Here is a 13,294-nt window from a genome sequence, read left to right on the forward strand (position 1 = left end):
CTGAAGTATGACACATGAATATCTACTGATAGTGTTTGAGATTTGAGAGAAATGGAGTATGTTTCCATGTTTAGAATAACATTTTTAGAGTGAAATAGCAATTTGATGTAGTTGAACAAGCTAAGAAAAGCTGATAATGATGCTAAAATTAGCAGGCTCTACCTCTAGGGCAGTGGTTCTCAACCTTCCTAATGCCGTGACCCTTTAATACAGTTCCTCATGTTGTGGTGACCCCCAATTTCATTGTTACAAACTGAACATAATTAAAGCATAGTGATTAATCACAAAAACAATATGTAATTATATATGTGTTTTCCAGTGGTCTTGGGCAACCCCTGTGAAAGGATCGTTCGACCCCCAAAGGGGTCGCGACCCACAGGCTGAGAACCGCTGCTCTAGGGTGTCCCTGCCCACCTGCAGACACAAAGGTGCAATGCTGCGATGGGCAGTCCCACTGTTTCCATCTGTGGGCACTTTTTCTTAATATAGCATAGTCTACTAGGTTCCAGTTGAGAGAAATATTGTCATAGAGTAGCTTTGACATTGGCTTATGATGCTGAGCAAACTTCTTCATGTTTCCAGGTTCTTGAAGAGTACCCCCATCACATTTCCTGTGCGTCCTCTACACTAGACTACTAGACTACCCAGTTTTCTCCAGCAGCATGTGTGGGGACTCTTGGAGTTGCAGATGAGTCAGTCTAATTAGCTTAGGGAAAAAAGGCCAGGACACAACTGAAGATGAAGTATTGTCACTAGGACACTTGAACCATTTCTGTCTCTTTATTATTTTGCACATCAGCTTGATTCTTTGAAACAGAGCTCTCTTACATGGCTGGCTGGCTACATGAGTATTAGCAGCACTACAGAGCATGTGTTTGGTTTTGTCACCAGAAATCTTTTTCATCCCACACTTCCACTATAGTACATTCTGGGGCCGGACTCTGATTTGTATGACTGCGGGATGGAACATTGTGATTGACAGCACCCACTTGGTTGTGACGGCAAGAGGAAAGTTCCCTCAAGAAGGAATAAGATACAGTTCTCTTGCCAAAACCGGTTTGGCTCAGTGGATAGAGCGTCGGCCTGCGGACTGAAAGGTCCCAGGTTCGATTCCAGTCAATGGCATGTACCTGGGTTGCGGGCACATCCCCAATGGGTGATGTGCAGGAGGCAGCTGATTGATGTTTCTCTCTCATTGATGTTTCTAGCTCTCTGTCTCTCTCCCTTCCTCTCTGTAGAAAATCAATAAAATATATTTTTAAAAAAAAAAAAGATACAGTTCTCAGAGAAAGGGAGTTCTTGGTAGACAAAGCAATGGACATTCATCTCTTTTTTTCCCAGCCTGCACACACACCTTTTCTCCATACATCAAGTTCAGACAGTGCTTTTGCCAAACACAGGACAATCTTTCATTTATAACCACAATCTTTTCCTTTATAACCACAATATTTTTTATGAGTATATTCTCTGTCCCCCATGCCACGTCCAGCTGTGGCTTCCATCTCCACGGCTGAGAGGTGCTGGGTGGTGTCCAGCCTCCTCGGGTGGAGATGTAGCTTACTCTGTAGGCTGAATGAAAAATACAGCAATAACCGACATACCTCAATTCGTATCAAGTGCTAGAAGCATACAGAAAACTGTGGTTTTAAAATGCCTGTTCAAGGCAAGGAGAAAAAGGAAGCAAAACAGCCATCATTGATCCAGGGAAGGTTACAGTGGGGCCTTTACTTACGAGTGTCCTGACTAACGAGTTTTTTGAGATACGAGCCGTCTCTCGGCCGATTTTGTGCTTTGAGTTGCGAGCTAAAATTCGGGTTACGAGCGAGCTTCAGATACCCCACCGCTAGTTTGCGCAGCGAACATCACAGTGAACGCCGCAACATCAGCCCAGCATCACGTGTCTCACTCGTTCACTTTTTGATTTGACATACGAGTAATTTGAGTTACAAGCTCCGTCACGGAACGAATTAAACTCGTAAGTCAAGGCCCCACTGTACTACATCCTGCTGGGCCAGGAGAATAGAGCTGACCCAGGTGAGCATCTTTTCATTGATCACTTCCCTAGTGATGGATTAACATGCTTGATTAACTTATTCCAACGTGTCGCCAGATTCAGTCTGTTGATGAAATTTCCTTTGTCCATGTTTTTCTGGGCCACCGCTGAGGATGATTGGCGAGAATTCCCCAGCTGGAGCTGTTCCCTCCGCACTTCACTGAGTGTAGGTCTAAAACCTGGGAGTTTCTCAGTAATTGAGCCATCACAACCTCTTGTACCAGGCCAGAGGTTTTCCTGCCAGTAAAACGCCTTTAATACTTCAGTTACTTCCTTTGAGAACTACTGGTTGATTAGGGCAGTTGTAAGTGTCACGGCTTTGTCTTTTTAGCAGTTTGAGTTCTTCCTTTTACCTGCCTCTGCTTCTGGTTGTTTCTTCTCCTGCCTTAGATTCCCCCAGTTTTTCCACATTGATCCCTTCCACCCTTCACCCTCGCCCCCTCCCCACGCCTTCACAGCACTATTGTCTGTATCTATGGGTTATGTATAAGCATATAAGTTCTTTGGTTAATCTCTTCTGCCCCCCTATCCCCTCTTCCCTCTGAGATTCATCATTCTGTTGTGTGCTTCCATATTTCTGGATCTATTTTGTTTGTTAGTTTATTTTGTTCATTAGATTCCACATATAAGTGAAATCATGTGATACTTTTCTTTATCTGACTGGCTTATTTTGCTTTTTCCTATGTCCTTAAGCATATTTGTTACATTTACAGTAGCTCTTTTAAGGTCCTAATTATTTTCTCTCTGTCATATCTGGGATGTTACATTGGTGAATAGGGTAGTTTCTATAGTCGTTAATCTTTCGTGGGTATAAGTAGAACTAAACTGGTTACCGATCCCTTTTGTTAGGAAATATCTTTCTAGTTGCCTTAGACTTCAAGAGACCAAATATTTACTGAGCTGTGAAAGCGATAAGAAATTCTAAGTCTTCGAGGACAAACTCTTTAGATTTGTATTTGGACAACCAGAAAGGGATTCGTTACCTTCCCAGCTAATCTCCATGATCCCCCAGCCCAGTTTTTTGGACTTTCAATCATATATGGTTGAACTGGTTTATCTCCGTGTACCAGATGCCTGAACTGTTTCTAAATGCATCTGCCTCTCTCTTTTGAGAGGTGGTCACTATAAGAAATTGAAATATGTTTTATATTATTCATGTCTAATGTGCTCTGAAATATAGTACTTTTATATTCAATATATTAAAAAATAAAAGCAACAGTGGAGATTTCATAGAACATGGTTTCCAAATAATTTTTGAGAAGTCTGTGTAATGAAACCTTTTGGGAATATTTATCCTGCTAAGTCTATAGACATTTATTGGGATTCATCATGTTCAGTATAGGTAGAGCTGTATTGGCATTTGTACATACAGGTAAACCTGGCCAGGTTCTCTGATGACACATATTACTAAAAGTTTTTAATCAGTAATGATTTGGGTCAAAACTCTGTGGAGAAATTAAAAACCTGACTAACTTGTCTCTAAATAACCACTTGTCTGACTTAAGATTTAGTATCTTCCATTATTTTAATTAACTCTAGACTCAGTTTGTTAGATGGCACCCATAATTTCTCATATAAACATTTTACAAACCTTGAGGTTTTCTTTGCTTAATTTTATTTATTTATTTAGCCTTTTGTGGATATGCTCAGTTCAGAATTTCTACCTCCAGGAGACAAATCATTATTAAAAGCAAACATTGTATCTCTCATAAAATTATGCTTACCAAACCCATTAAATCTGAAATTAAGGGAAAAGCTTTAAACAGTCAAATCAGGCAAACAAAATGTGTCTTCTGGATTTTTGTCAGATAGAATGAAAAATAAAATTCAATATAAGCTCTTAGTTTTACCAATCTGATGTAAGATACTTGTGGAAATCAATAGTAACAGGAAACAAGGTACTCAAAATGTTCTAAATGATGACAATAATAGTCATAATTAAGTGATTACTCAATATTAGAGCTTTATCCTAGCACTTCATGCACTAACTCATTTAATTGGCTCCCTATGAAGCAGGTATCATTATTATTATTACTAGAGGCTCAGTGCACAAAAATTTGTGCACTCGGGGGGGGGGAAGGGGGGCCCTCAGCCCGGCCTGTGCCCTCTCGCAGTCTGGGACCCCTCAGGAGATAACGACCTGCTGGCTTAGGCCTGCTCCCGGGTGGCAGAGGGCAGGCCCAATCCCTAGGTGCAGCCCCTGGTCGAGCTCAGAGCAGGGCTGATTGGGAGGTTGCGATGCCACCCTCAGTCATGCTCAGGGTATGGCTGATTGGGGGGTTGGGGCACCGCCCCCTGTCATACTCAAGGCAGGGTCGATGGAGAGGTTGCGGCACCACCCCCTGTCACGCACAGAGCAGGGCCAATCAGGGGATTGGGGCGCTGCCCCTGTCACGCACAGAGCAGGGCCCATCAGGGGTGTTGGGGCTCTGTACCCCGTCACGCACAGAACTGCAGGGCGATCAGGGGGTTTGGGCCCTGCCCCCTGTCACGCTGATCTGGTGCCAGGAGGCCTCGAGGCTCCGCTGATACCGGTGCTGGGAGGCATATTACCCTTTTACTATATAGGATAGAGGCCTGGGGGCCGGCTGGTTTGCCCTGAAGGGTGTCCTGGATCAGGGTGGGGGTCCCCACTGGGGTGCCTGGCCAGCCTGGATGAGGTGATGATGGCTGTTTGCAGCTGGTCACACACCCTTCAGGGTGGGGGTCCCCACTGGGGTGCCTGGCCAGTCTGGCTGAGGGGCTGAGGGCTGCTTTCAGGCTGACGGTTGTTGATTAAAGCTCCCAACCGCTCCTTTTTTTTATTTTATTCTGGGCCAGCTTTAGCTCTGGCTCTAGCTCTGAGAGCAGGTATCTGGTTTGTTTCGGTTCTATAATCGAAACAATGTATAACTCCAGCTCTGAGATCCCAGCCTATATTTGTTAGAATGTTTCAAACTGCCAGCTCAGAGGCTGGCAAGGCAGGCGGGGAACGTTGCAGGCTGCAGTCACTGGAGCAAGCAAGCCTCATGTTCGCTTCCAGCTGCCTGGCTGCCGGCCGCCATCTTGGCTGACAGTTAATTTGCATAAGGATATGCTGATTAGCCAATGGGAAGGGTAGCGGTCGTATGCCAATTACCATGTTTCTCTTTTATTAGTGTAGATCCCCAGTTTACTGAGGAGGAAAGTGATCTTAAATGTCTTATCCAAGGCTGTAGTATAGAATAACAGGACATCTGGTGAAACTAAAATCTGATTATAGCAAACGAATTGTAGCATATTGTTAAAACCAATCACATGGAAGAATCGTACAAGCATAATATTGAATGAAAAATCAACTTGCAGAAGAATGTGCATATACACATTCTAAAGCACGCAAAGCTGTTTTTAGCAGGAATGCCTTCGCTATGGAACAGTGGTTACCTCTGGCAGGGGAGGAGCGTGCACTCAGTGAGAAGTGCCCAGCCGTTCAACTATACGTACTGATAGTTTTTTAAAATTAGGTGATGGCACATGCATGTTTGCTTTATTGCTCTTGATAACCTTTTGCTGTCTTAATGTTTCATAATAAACTTCTAGAAACTCAATAGAATGCCTGATTGCATAGGAAATTTATAAATAATTGAGGATTTTTTTCTGAAATCTGTGCAGGAATAATTACAGAAAACCCAAAAAACAAAAGTTAGTGATCATCATCTATATAGTGTAATATTTTAAAATTTCACCACAATAATATAATTTTGTATGTTTTTCACACTTAGAAATGGGAAAGATCTCATTATTAGGAGGTAAAACTAGAGAGGAGGAATGAAGGAAAGCAGGGAGAGAGTGCCATTCTGCTGATCTTAGAAAGACAGTGTAGATTGCCTAACCTAGGAAACAGATGTTGTTAGCATGCTCTGCTGAAACTACAGCAGGAAGGCCGGGGAGGGTGTGTGTGGGGGTGGGGCGGGGGGCGGGTAAGAGATCAACTGAAGGACTTGTATGCATGCATATAAACATAACCAGTGGACACAAGACTGGGGAGTAGGGGAGGCCGGGGGGAAGGTGAAGCGGGGGGGGGGGGGGGGGGGGAAGGAGACATATGTAATATTCTTTGTAATACTTTAAGCAATAAAACAAAATTTAAAAAGAGAGAGAGAGAGAGAGAGAGAGAGAGAGAGATGCAAATAAAAAGCCATACAGCTATTGGGAACATGGAATAGAGTGGTTAAGCTTGCTAAATCCTCATGTCTCACAACAGAAAATCACTAGATTTTATAATCTATTAATACAATACCTTGTTTAGTGATATGATGGAAATTACCCATAGAAACAGTTCAAATGTTAAAGTGTTTTCTTTTGGAAAATGGAAGTGGGGGAGTTGGAAGGAAGTGAATCAGAGAGTTAATTGTGTGGACAGATCACTTTAATAATTTTGACATATTTTAATCACATTGCATTTCCAGTATAGATTATTCAGTGATTTTACCCACCTTGGATTTGTTTCTAATTTGAAATATTGAAATGTTTGTTGCTTTTTGAAGATGTGACAACCATATCTGGTTCATATTTCAATCTCGTTTCCAATACTCTGGATCTAAGGTGTGTTGGGCAGCATCTTGAAAAGGTTGAGGAGGTTCACTCACTTCATAGGGGTTTACATATTTGCCTGTCAGTGAAAATTTTACAAATTTAGTCCCACATGTCAACTTTGAGAGAGTAGATGTTGTTCTGAGTCACACATACTGAAAATAGTTTTTAATGACAATGCTGGCAGAATTCTTTGCTATTGTGTAACACTAGGAACAGTGAGACTATAATTAAGACATAATAAAAGTGGAATAGGTTTGTTTTTTCCCCCCAGAAGACAGTTGTCTCATCCTAGTAGAGGAAGACTCTTTAAATGGAGGCAAAGCAGTTATTTTAAAACCAGACTAAGGTCCCCCTCCTCTCCTCTTGGTGTTCTGTGGCAGCGGGTCTATAATGAAGCGGTTTAAGTTACTGATACAGGGTCACAGAGCAGCACCAAGGAGGCAGCCCTTTGAGTTCTCAAGCAGTAGTTTGCCCCTTGATCGGCTAGTTTTGGTGGCACTTTATCTGTTTTCAATGGACAACACATCTCACAATTCTACATTTAGGCTAAAAGGATAAGTTTTAGATTTTTAAGTTCCGTTTTGATAGTGCATGTCTTTTTTTTTCCTTTTACCTTTTATTGCCATATGTCAGCTCCTATGCCTTTTACCATTTATTTCTTTTTATTGCTTTACTGAAATTTACAGGCCCTCCAGTTAAGTGTTGAATACAAATGGTGATAATAGCAGGCACCCTTGTTCTTCTTTTAGCATTAAATTTTTTTTTTTCAGTTATAGGTGACATACAATATATTAGTTTCAGACAGACACCCTTGTTCTTGATCCTAAAGAGAATGCATATTCCCTCTGTGTTTCTCCGTCTCTTAAACATACTCTCTTTCCCTCTTTCTCTCTCAAGAGAATTTTATTAATTAATGTACTGGAAGGTGGAGTGGAGAGACTAGTTTGAGGGAAGATGTGTGGCTATATTCAAGGACTATAATATTGTCATCAGGCTCTTGAGTCTGTTTTCTTATTGTGGCTTCTTTTTTTTTTCTTTTTTTTCACTTTATTTTTAGCCTTGACACTATTACAGAAGTCCCCATCTTCCCACCCTCCCCCTTTGCCCACCTCCACCCAGTTCAAACCCTCCTGCCCTCTGGCCATCACCACACTGCTGGTATGTGTCTGTGTCCATGGGTTGTGCCTATATGTTCTTTGGCTAATCCCTTCACTCATGTCTTAAAAGCCACCCTTCCCTGCAGTGGAGTAAAGTTGGTTAAATGAGGCCACCCACCATTCTCCTCAGAAGCACTGCTTTGACAAGGACCCGGGGAATAGAAACTGCAGTCTTTTAACACCAAAAAGTAACCTGTGTTCCGAATTTTTGTCGTGTTTCCTTCTGAAAGAGGAATGCACAGTTTTCACTGCATCTGATTATTCTTTTTGTGCTGTTGACTCATTTTGTTTACATTTTTGGTTCAGTTAACATTTAGGAGAAAGAAGAAAATAATCTTGATGGCTCTGTTATCATTATGTAATGTAATGTAATGTAATGTTTCAAACCCTTCAGTAATCTGATGAAAATTTGAAATTAAAAATGCAATACTGGTTTCCTAAAGGAAATAATGACAGTGATAGAAATTTATGTCCAAAAAAATCTACCACTGGATTGTATAGACTTAAGAATTTGAGCTTTGAAATGAGATAGGTCATTGATTCATTTTAGAAAACACTTTTGAGCACCAGCTGCGTGCCAGTACATCACTCTTGATGGGGAAAAAAAGGAGGGAGAGACTGTACCTGAGTAGAGCTGAATTAAAAAAGGAAGGCCATAAAAATATTTGGACACAAAGATTGTGGATAAGATTATTCTGGAAAGAGAATCGGTAACCAAAAGCCTTAAGGTGAGAAAGACCAAATGATGCCTGTTAAGGTGTTTAACTCAGGGATGCATAAAAAGAACCTAATCGCTCTTTTAGCTACAGAATATCATCATCTCATCGTAGTCATCATCTTAGAAACTGCTTAATGGCCACTAAAAGAGTCATTGGGTAAAGTATGGTAGAGCAAGCAACACATTATCTTTATTTGCAGTAATTTAAAATATATATATATATATATATATATATATATATATATTACATATATTTGTGTGTTTTTGAGAGAGATCAACCAAAGGACTTATATGCAAGCATATAGGCCTAACCAATGGACACAGACAACAGGGGGGTGAGGGCATGAGGGAGGGATGGGGAGTAATGTGTGGATAAGGACACATATGTAATAACTTAATCAATAAAGAAATTTTAAAAAGAGAGACAATATTCCAATTGTATGGCAGATTGTATGTGCATAGTAAAATGATTGGGAGGTTATATACCAAAATGTTAATCATAGTTGTCTTTGTTGGTGAGACTGGTGACTTTATATTTTTTTTCTGTGTTTTTCCTGCTATTTTCCCTTATGTTTTTATTTACTTTATTTTAGCCATTGACACTAGACAGATATAACATACTAGAGGCCCAGTGCACGAATTTTGGTTCCTAGGGACTCCCTCCCTTTCCCCAGCCAGCACACCCCCTGGTCGAACTCCCAGAACTCCGGTCAAGGGGACAATTTGCATACTAAGCTTTTATTATATAGGATGTTATCAGGGAAAATCAATATTTTGTAAAACATTTATTTAAAATAGACATTAATGCAATGGGATATTTTAAAGTCCTAATGAAATATAATTATGTCTAAAAATATAGAAAAATTGTTTCAAAATAATGACAAATAGAAAAAAGTATAATAAACATTTATTATAGCATGGTTATTAACACTTGGAGTGGGGGAAACGAGTTAAGCCGGCTCGCGTGAATTGCGCGTACTCCGCGGGAGCCGTCTTAACTCGGTTCATATAGATTTGCGGTGGAGTGCGGGAAACGTGTAAACTCGGGCCGATTGTAACTGCGTATTACCAAATATTTGTTTGTTTGCCGTTCACAAAGATACCTACCTGCGTATGCGAACCGTTTCATACCCATTGGGGTAATAGGTATCATAAAAATCCCTTGTAAGTAGAGAACACTTTATGGCGCTGGTCGAGTACAATACCGTTAGGGTACCAATGTATTGTTTTCTCATTTTATAACCGATATCCCTGGATATCTCACCATGCAAAGAGAATAGTTATTGAGAAATACTTCTTGTGTCCGGACGTCTTTAGTTTTGAGTTTTGTGAATATTATTACGTGTTTAAACTAACTCTGATTTTGCGCGGGAAACCTAAATAATTGCCCGCGCCATCTTATATTTTGGCGGGAAATTCACCCGACACCGTAGTGTTAATTAAAAAAATAATAATGACTTAGGGCAGGATGGGTGGGTATTTTCCATCTCTTAAAAATTTGTTTATCTGTGGGTGTGGTACTGTTTTTACCATATCTGAGTTAGAGATAGGGGATGATTGAGACAGTTAACAAACAAGGGTTCATGTTTTAGCAGCACCTGGTAATTGGCATAAGGACTTCCCTGGAGCACTGGGAGGCTAAGTAAATGGAAGAAGTTCCATCTGAGTTGGAAAAGCAGAGATGAACGTGCAGGACATCACGTTAGGTGCAGTCCCTGGCTATAGGCTGTTTCCAGCCCTTGTGCTGAGCAGCCTTGTGGTAAGGAACATGGTTGTGGGAATCACTCCAGGTCCCCGGATAGTGAGAGCATAGAGGCCTTGTTATCAATACACCAGCATGGCCAAAGGCTACTCTGTGCATGTGCCTAAACGGGATGTTCAAGGACTCTGAGCCTGAGAATCGTAATCAGATCAAGATCCCATGAGCGGCTGCAAGGCCACACAGCACTCTCACGGTACACTGTGCCCTTTGGTAGCCAATGTGATTGATGTAGCTACTGGCACGAAGCCTTCTTTGTCTAAATAGTGTAAAAGTGGGTTACTGACCAGCTAGTCGGCTGCAGTGTGTGGAAGAAGTCTGTGTGAGAGAGCAGAGCTGGGCAGGACAGAAGAAGAGAGCTCAGAGAAGAAGAGGCAGTAGGCACAGAGAATGTAGCTCCTCTGTGTGCAGGAGAGGCTAGAGAGCTCAGACAGAGCTGAGCGCTTAGGCACCGCTATGATGTAAGATAGTTAGTCTGGGGGCCAGTGTGCAACTGCTCAGATAATAACGGTGGGTATAGGCACGGATACTGCTTTGTGGGAAAGGTATGTATTTACCAGCCAGTGTCCGGCTGCCTGCCTGTATGGCTATGTGGCCACTGGCTTCTGCAATAAAGACTCATTCTTTTATGCCCACAGCCTCTCATGGCTTCTCCGTCTGCCCCGTAACTAGTGAGCAGAGAATAAAGCAGGAACTGGGACTAAGTTCACAGCAGTTAGTACCAGTGGGCAGGGTTTAAGGAAGAACCAGCCCTGTCATAGTCGATTGGGAGAGTTTAGAAGAAGAATACGTGGACTGAGCGGTTCCGGAGAAGACGCTGACATCTCCCCTGCAGCTCCTCCGCTTGGGGAAGCAGCTGGCTGCTGCCACCTGCTCCGGAGAGCAGTACCTATTGACCTGCAGTAGCTTTCGCCCAGGAGCCTATTTTAAAGGTGCCCATGGGTACGATAGCTTATTTGAATTGCTCTTTGTAGAAATGCATGCTCAGCAGGGTCTTTGACTGACATTCTAGGTCCTAAGGTGCTTGTGAAATAGAAGAAATCTGATTTGGTGTCACTTGATAAGCCTACTTGTCTGATTCAGCAGTTACCTATGCTTCTCAGCTAGGCTTACGTAAGGTAGTGACTTAATCTTACATTTTATGTTAGCACTTTGCTCTACATTTTATAATGAGCTTTATAAATTACTCAAGAAATTATGAAAAGTCCTTATTTAGTAGGCTTGATTTTCTTGGAGTTGAGTTTCATACCTTTCACATACAATGAACTTACAGAACATCAGTAACATTTTGCAGTGTTGAATTTTTTAAAATGGTTTAAAAAAAACAGCAAGTTCTCCCACATCTTCCTTTAGATTATAAGAATTACTAGAGGCCCAGTGCACAAAAATTTGTGCACTTGGGGATGGGGGGGTCCTTCAGCCTGGCCTGTGCCCTCTCCCAGTCTGGGACCCCTCGGGGGATGTCCACCTGCTGGTTTAGGCCCACTCCCTGAGGGGATTGGGCCTAAGCTGGCAATTAGACATCCCTCTGGCAGCCTGGGAGCCCTCAGTTGATGTCCACTTGCCAGCAGGAAGCAGGCCTAAGCTGCAGTCGGACATCCTTAGCGCGGCTGAGGAGGCGGGAGAGGCTCCCACCACCACCGCTGTGCTGGCAGCCGTCAGCCTGGCTTGTGGCTGAGCAGAGCTCCCCCTGTGGGAGCGCACTGACCACCAGGAGGCATCTTCTGCATTGAGCATCTGCCCCCTGGTGGTCAGTGTGTGTCATAGTGACCAGTCATTCCCAGTTGTTCTGCTGTTTGGGTCAATTTGCATATTACCCTTTTATTATATAGGACGGAGGCCTGGTGCATGGGTGGGGGCCGGCTGGTTTGCCCTGAAGGGTGTCCCAGATCACAGTGGGGGTCCCGCTGGGTTGCCTGGCCAGCCTGGGTGAGGGGCTGATGTCTGTTTTCAGGCTGGCCACACCCCCTTCAGGGTGGGGGTCCCTACTGGGGTGCCTGGCCAGCCTGGGTGAGGGGCTGATGGCTGTTTGCAGGCTGGTCAAGCCCCCAAGTGGGGACCCTCACCCCATGGGAGTGTGGCCAGCCTGGGTGAGGGGCTGATGGCCATTTTCAGGCTGGCCACGCCCACAGGCTAGAAGCAGGTATCTGGGATTTATTTAACTTCTATAATTGAAACTTTGTAGCCTTGAGCGGAGCTCAGGGCCGGCCAGGGCAGGCAGGAAGCTTGGCTTCCTCCATCGCTAGGGCAACCTTACCACAGAAATTAATTCTTTAATAACTCTTGGAAACCCACCATAAGTTGTCGGGCTATATATGTTCCTTATGAGCCCGAGTTTTCACTGGTATCTTAGTTTCATATCCAACATCATCTTGTTGAACTAATCTATACCAAAAGTTTATCCTGCTTTCTCTTCTCTTTGAGCAATCTGAGTTTTCTAATGTGCTTCACCTAAATGATAGAGAAAACATTTTTTAAAAACATCTATTTATTGAGTCACATAATTTACATACCTACTTAGGATATCTGTGGGGGGGTTTTCACGTTTTTAATCTGCTCTCTGGACACAGCAACAAACCAAGTAAATTACATCCTTGGAGGTTCCACTCTAGTGTAGGGGGAGCTCAATGATAAATCTGTATGTGCCATTTCAGATGTTGTGACTAATCCAGGAGAGAGTGAAGGGAGTGGGCAGGTGCCCTGTTGCATAGAGTGGTTCAGGAGGACAAGGGGACATTTGGATGAGAGACCTGGTTGAAGTGAAGGGGTAAGTCATGATGATGTTTGGGGAAGGGACATTCTAGCTGGAGAGAATGGGAGGTACAGCAGTTCATTTGTCCAAATTCTAAACAGACTCTTGTGACGCTAGTACTTCCGTTTTTCCTGAAAAAATAATTATATACTCGGAGTCATTGTGTTTCTTGCTGCCTTCACACTTCTTCCTGTGTCCTTAGCTTATGATGAGATGTCCTTGTATGTTCTGCCCTCCTTCCCACCTCAGCACAGGTCATTTATATTCTCCCTGTGCTTCTAGTGATGGCTGCCAGCGAACC

At 42.9% G+C, this 13,294-nt stretch overlaps 1 protein-coding gene across 8 annotated transcripts in view; it reads left to right on the plus strand.

Annotated features, from left to right (window-relative positions):
- The window catches only part of PSD3 (pleckstrin and Sec7 domain containing 3), a 429,912-nt gene that overhangs the window by 350,574 nt on the left and 66,044 nt on the right, over positions 1 to 13,294 (plus strand). The window lies entirely within an intron of this gene.

Source organism: Myotis yumanensis, unplaced genomic scaffold (genome assembly GCF_028538775.1).
Source record: "Myotis yumanensis isolate MYYU_CA2020_CCGP unplaced genomic scaffold, mMyoYum1.0.hap1 SCAF_3, whole genome shotgun sequence".
Taxonomy (NCBI): Eukaryota; Metazoa; Chordata; class Mammalia; order Chiroptera; family Vespertilionidae; genus Myotis; species Myotis yumanensis.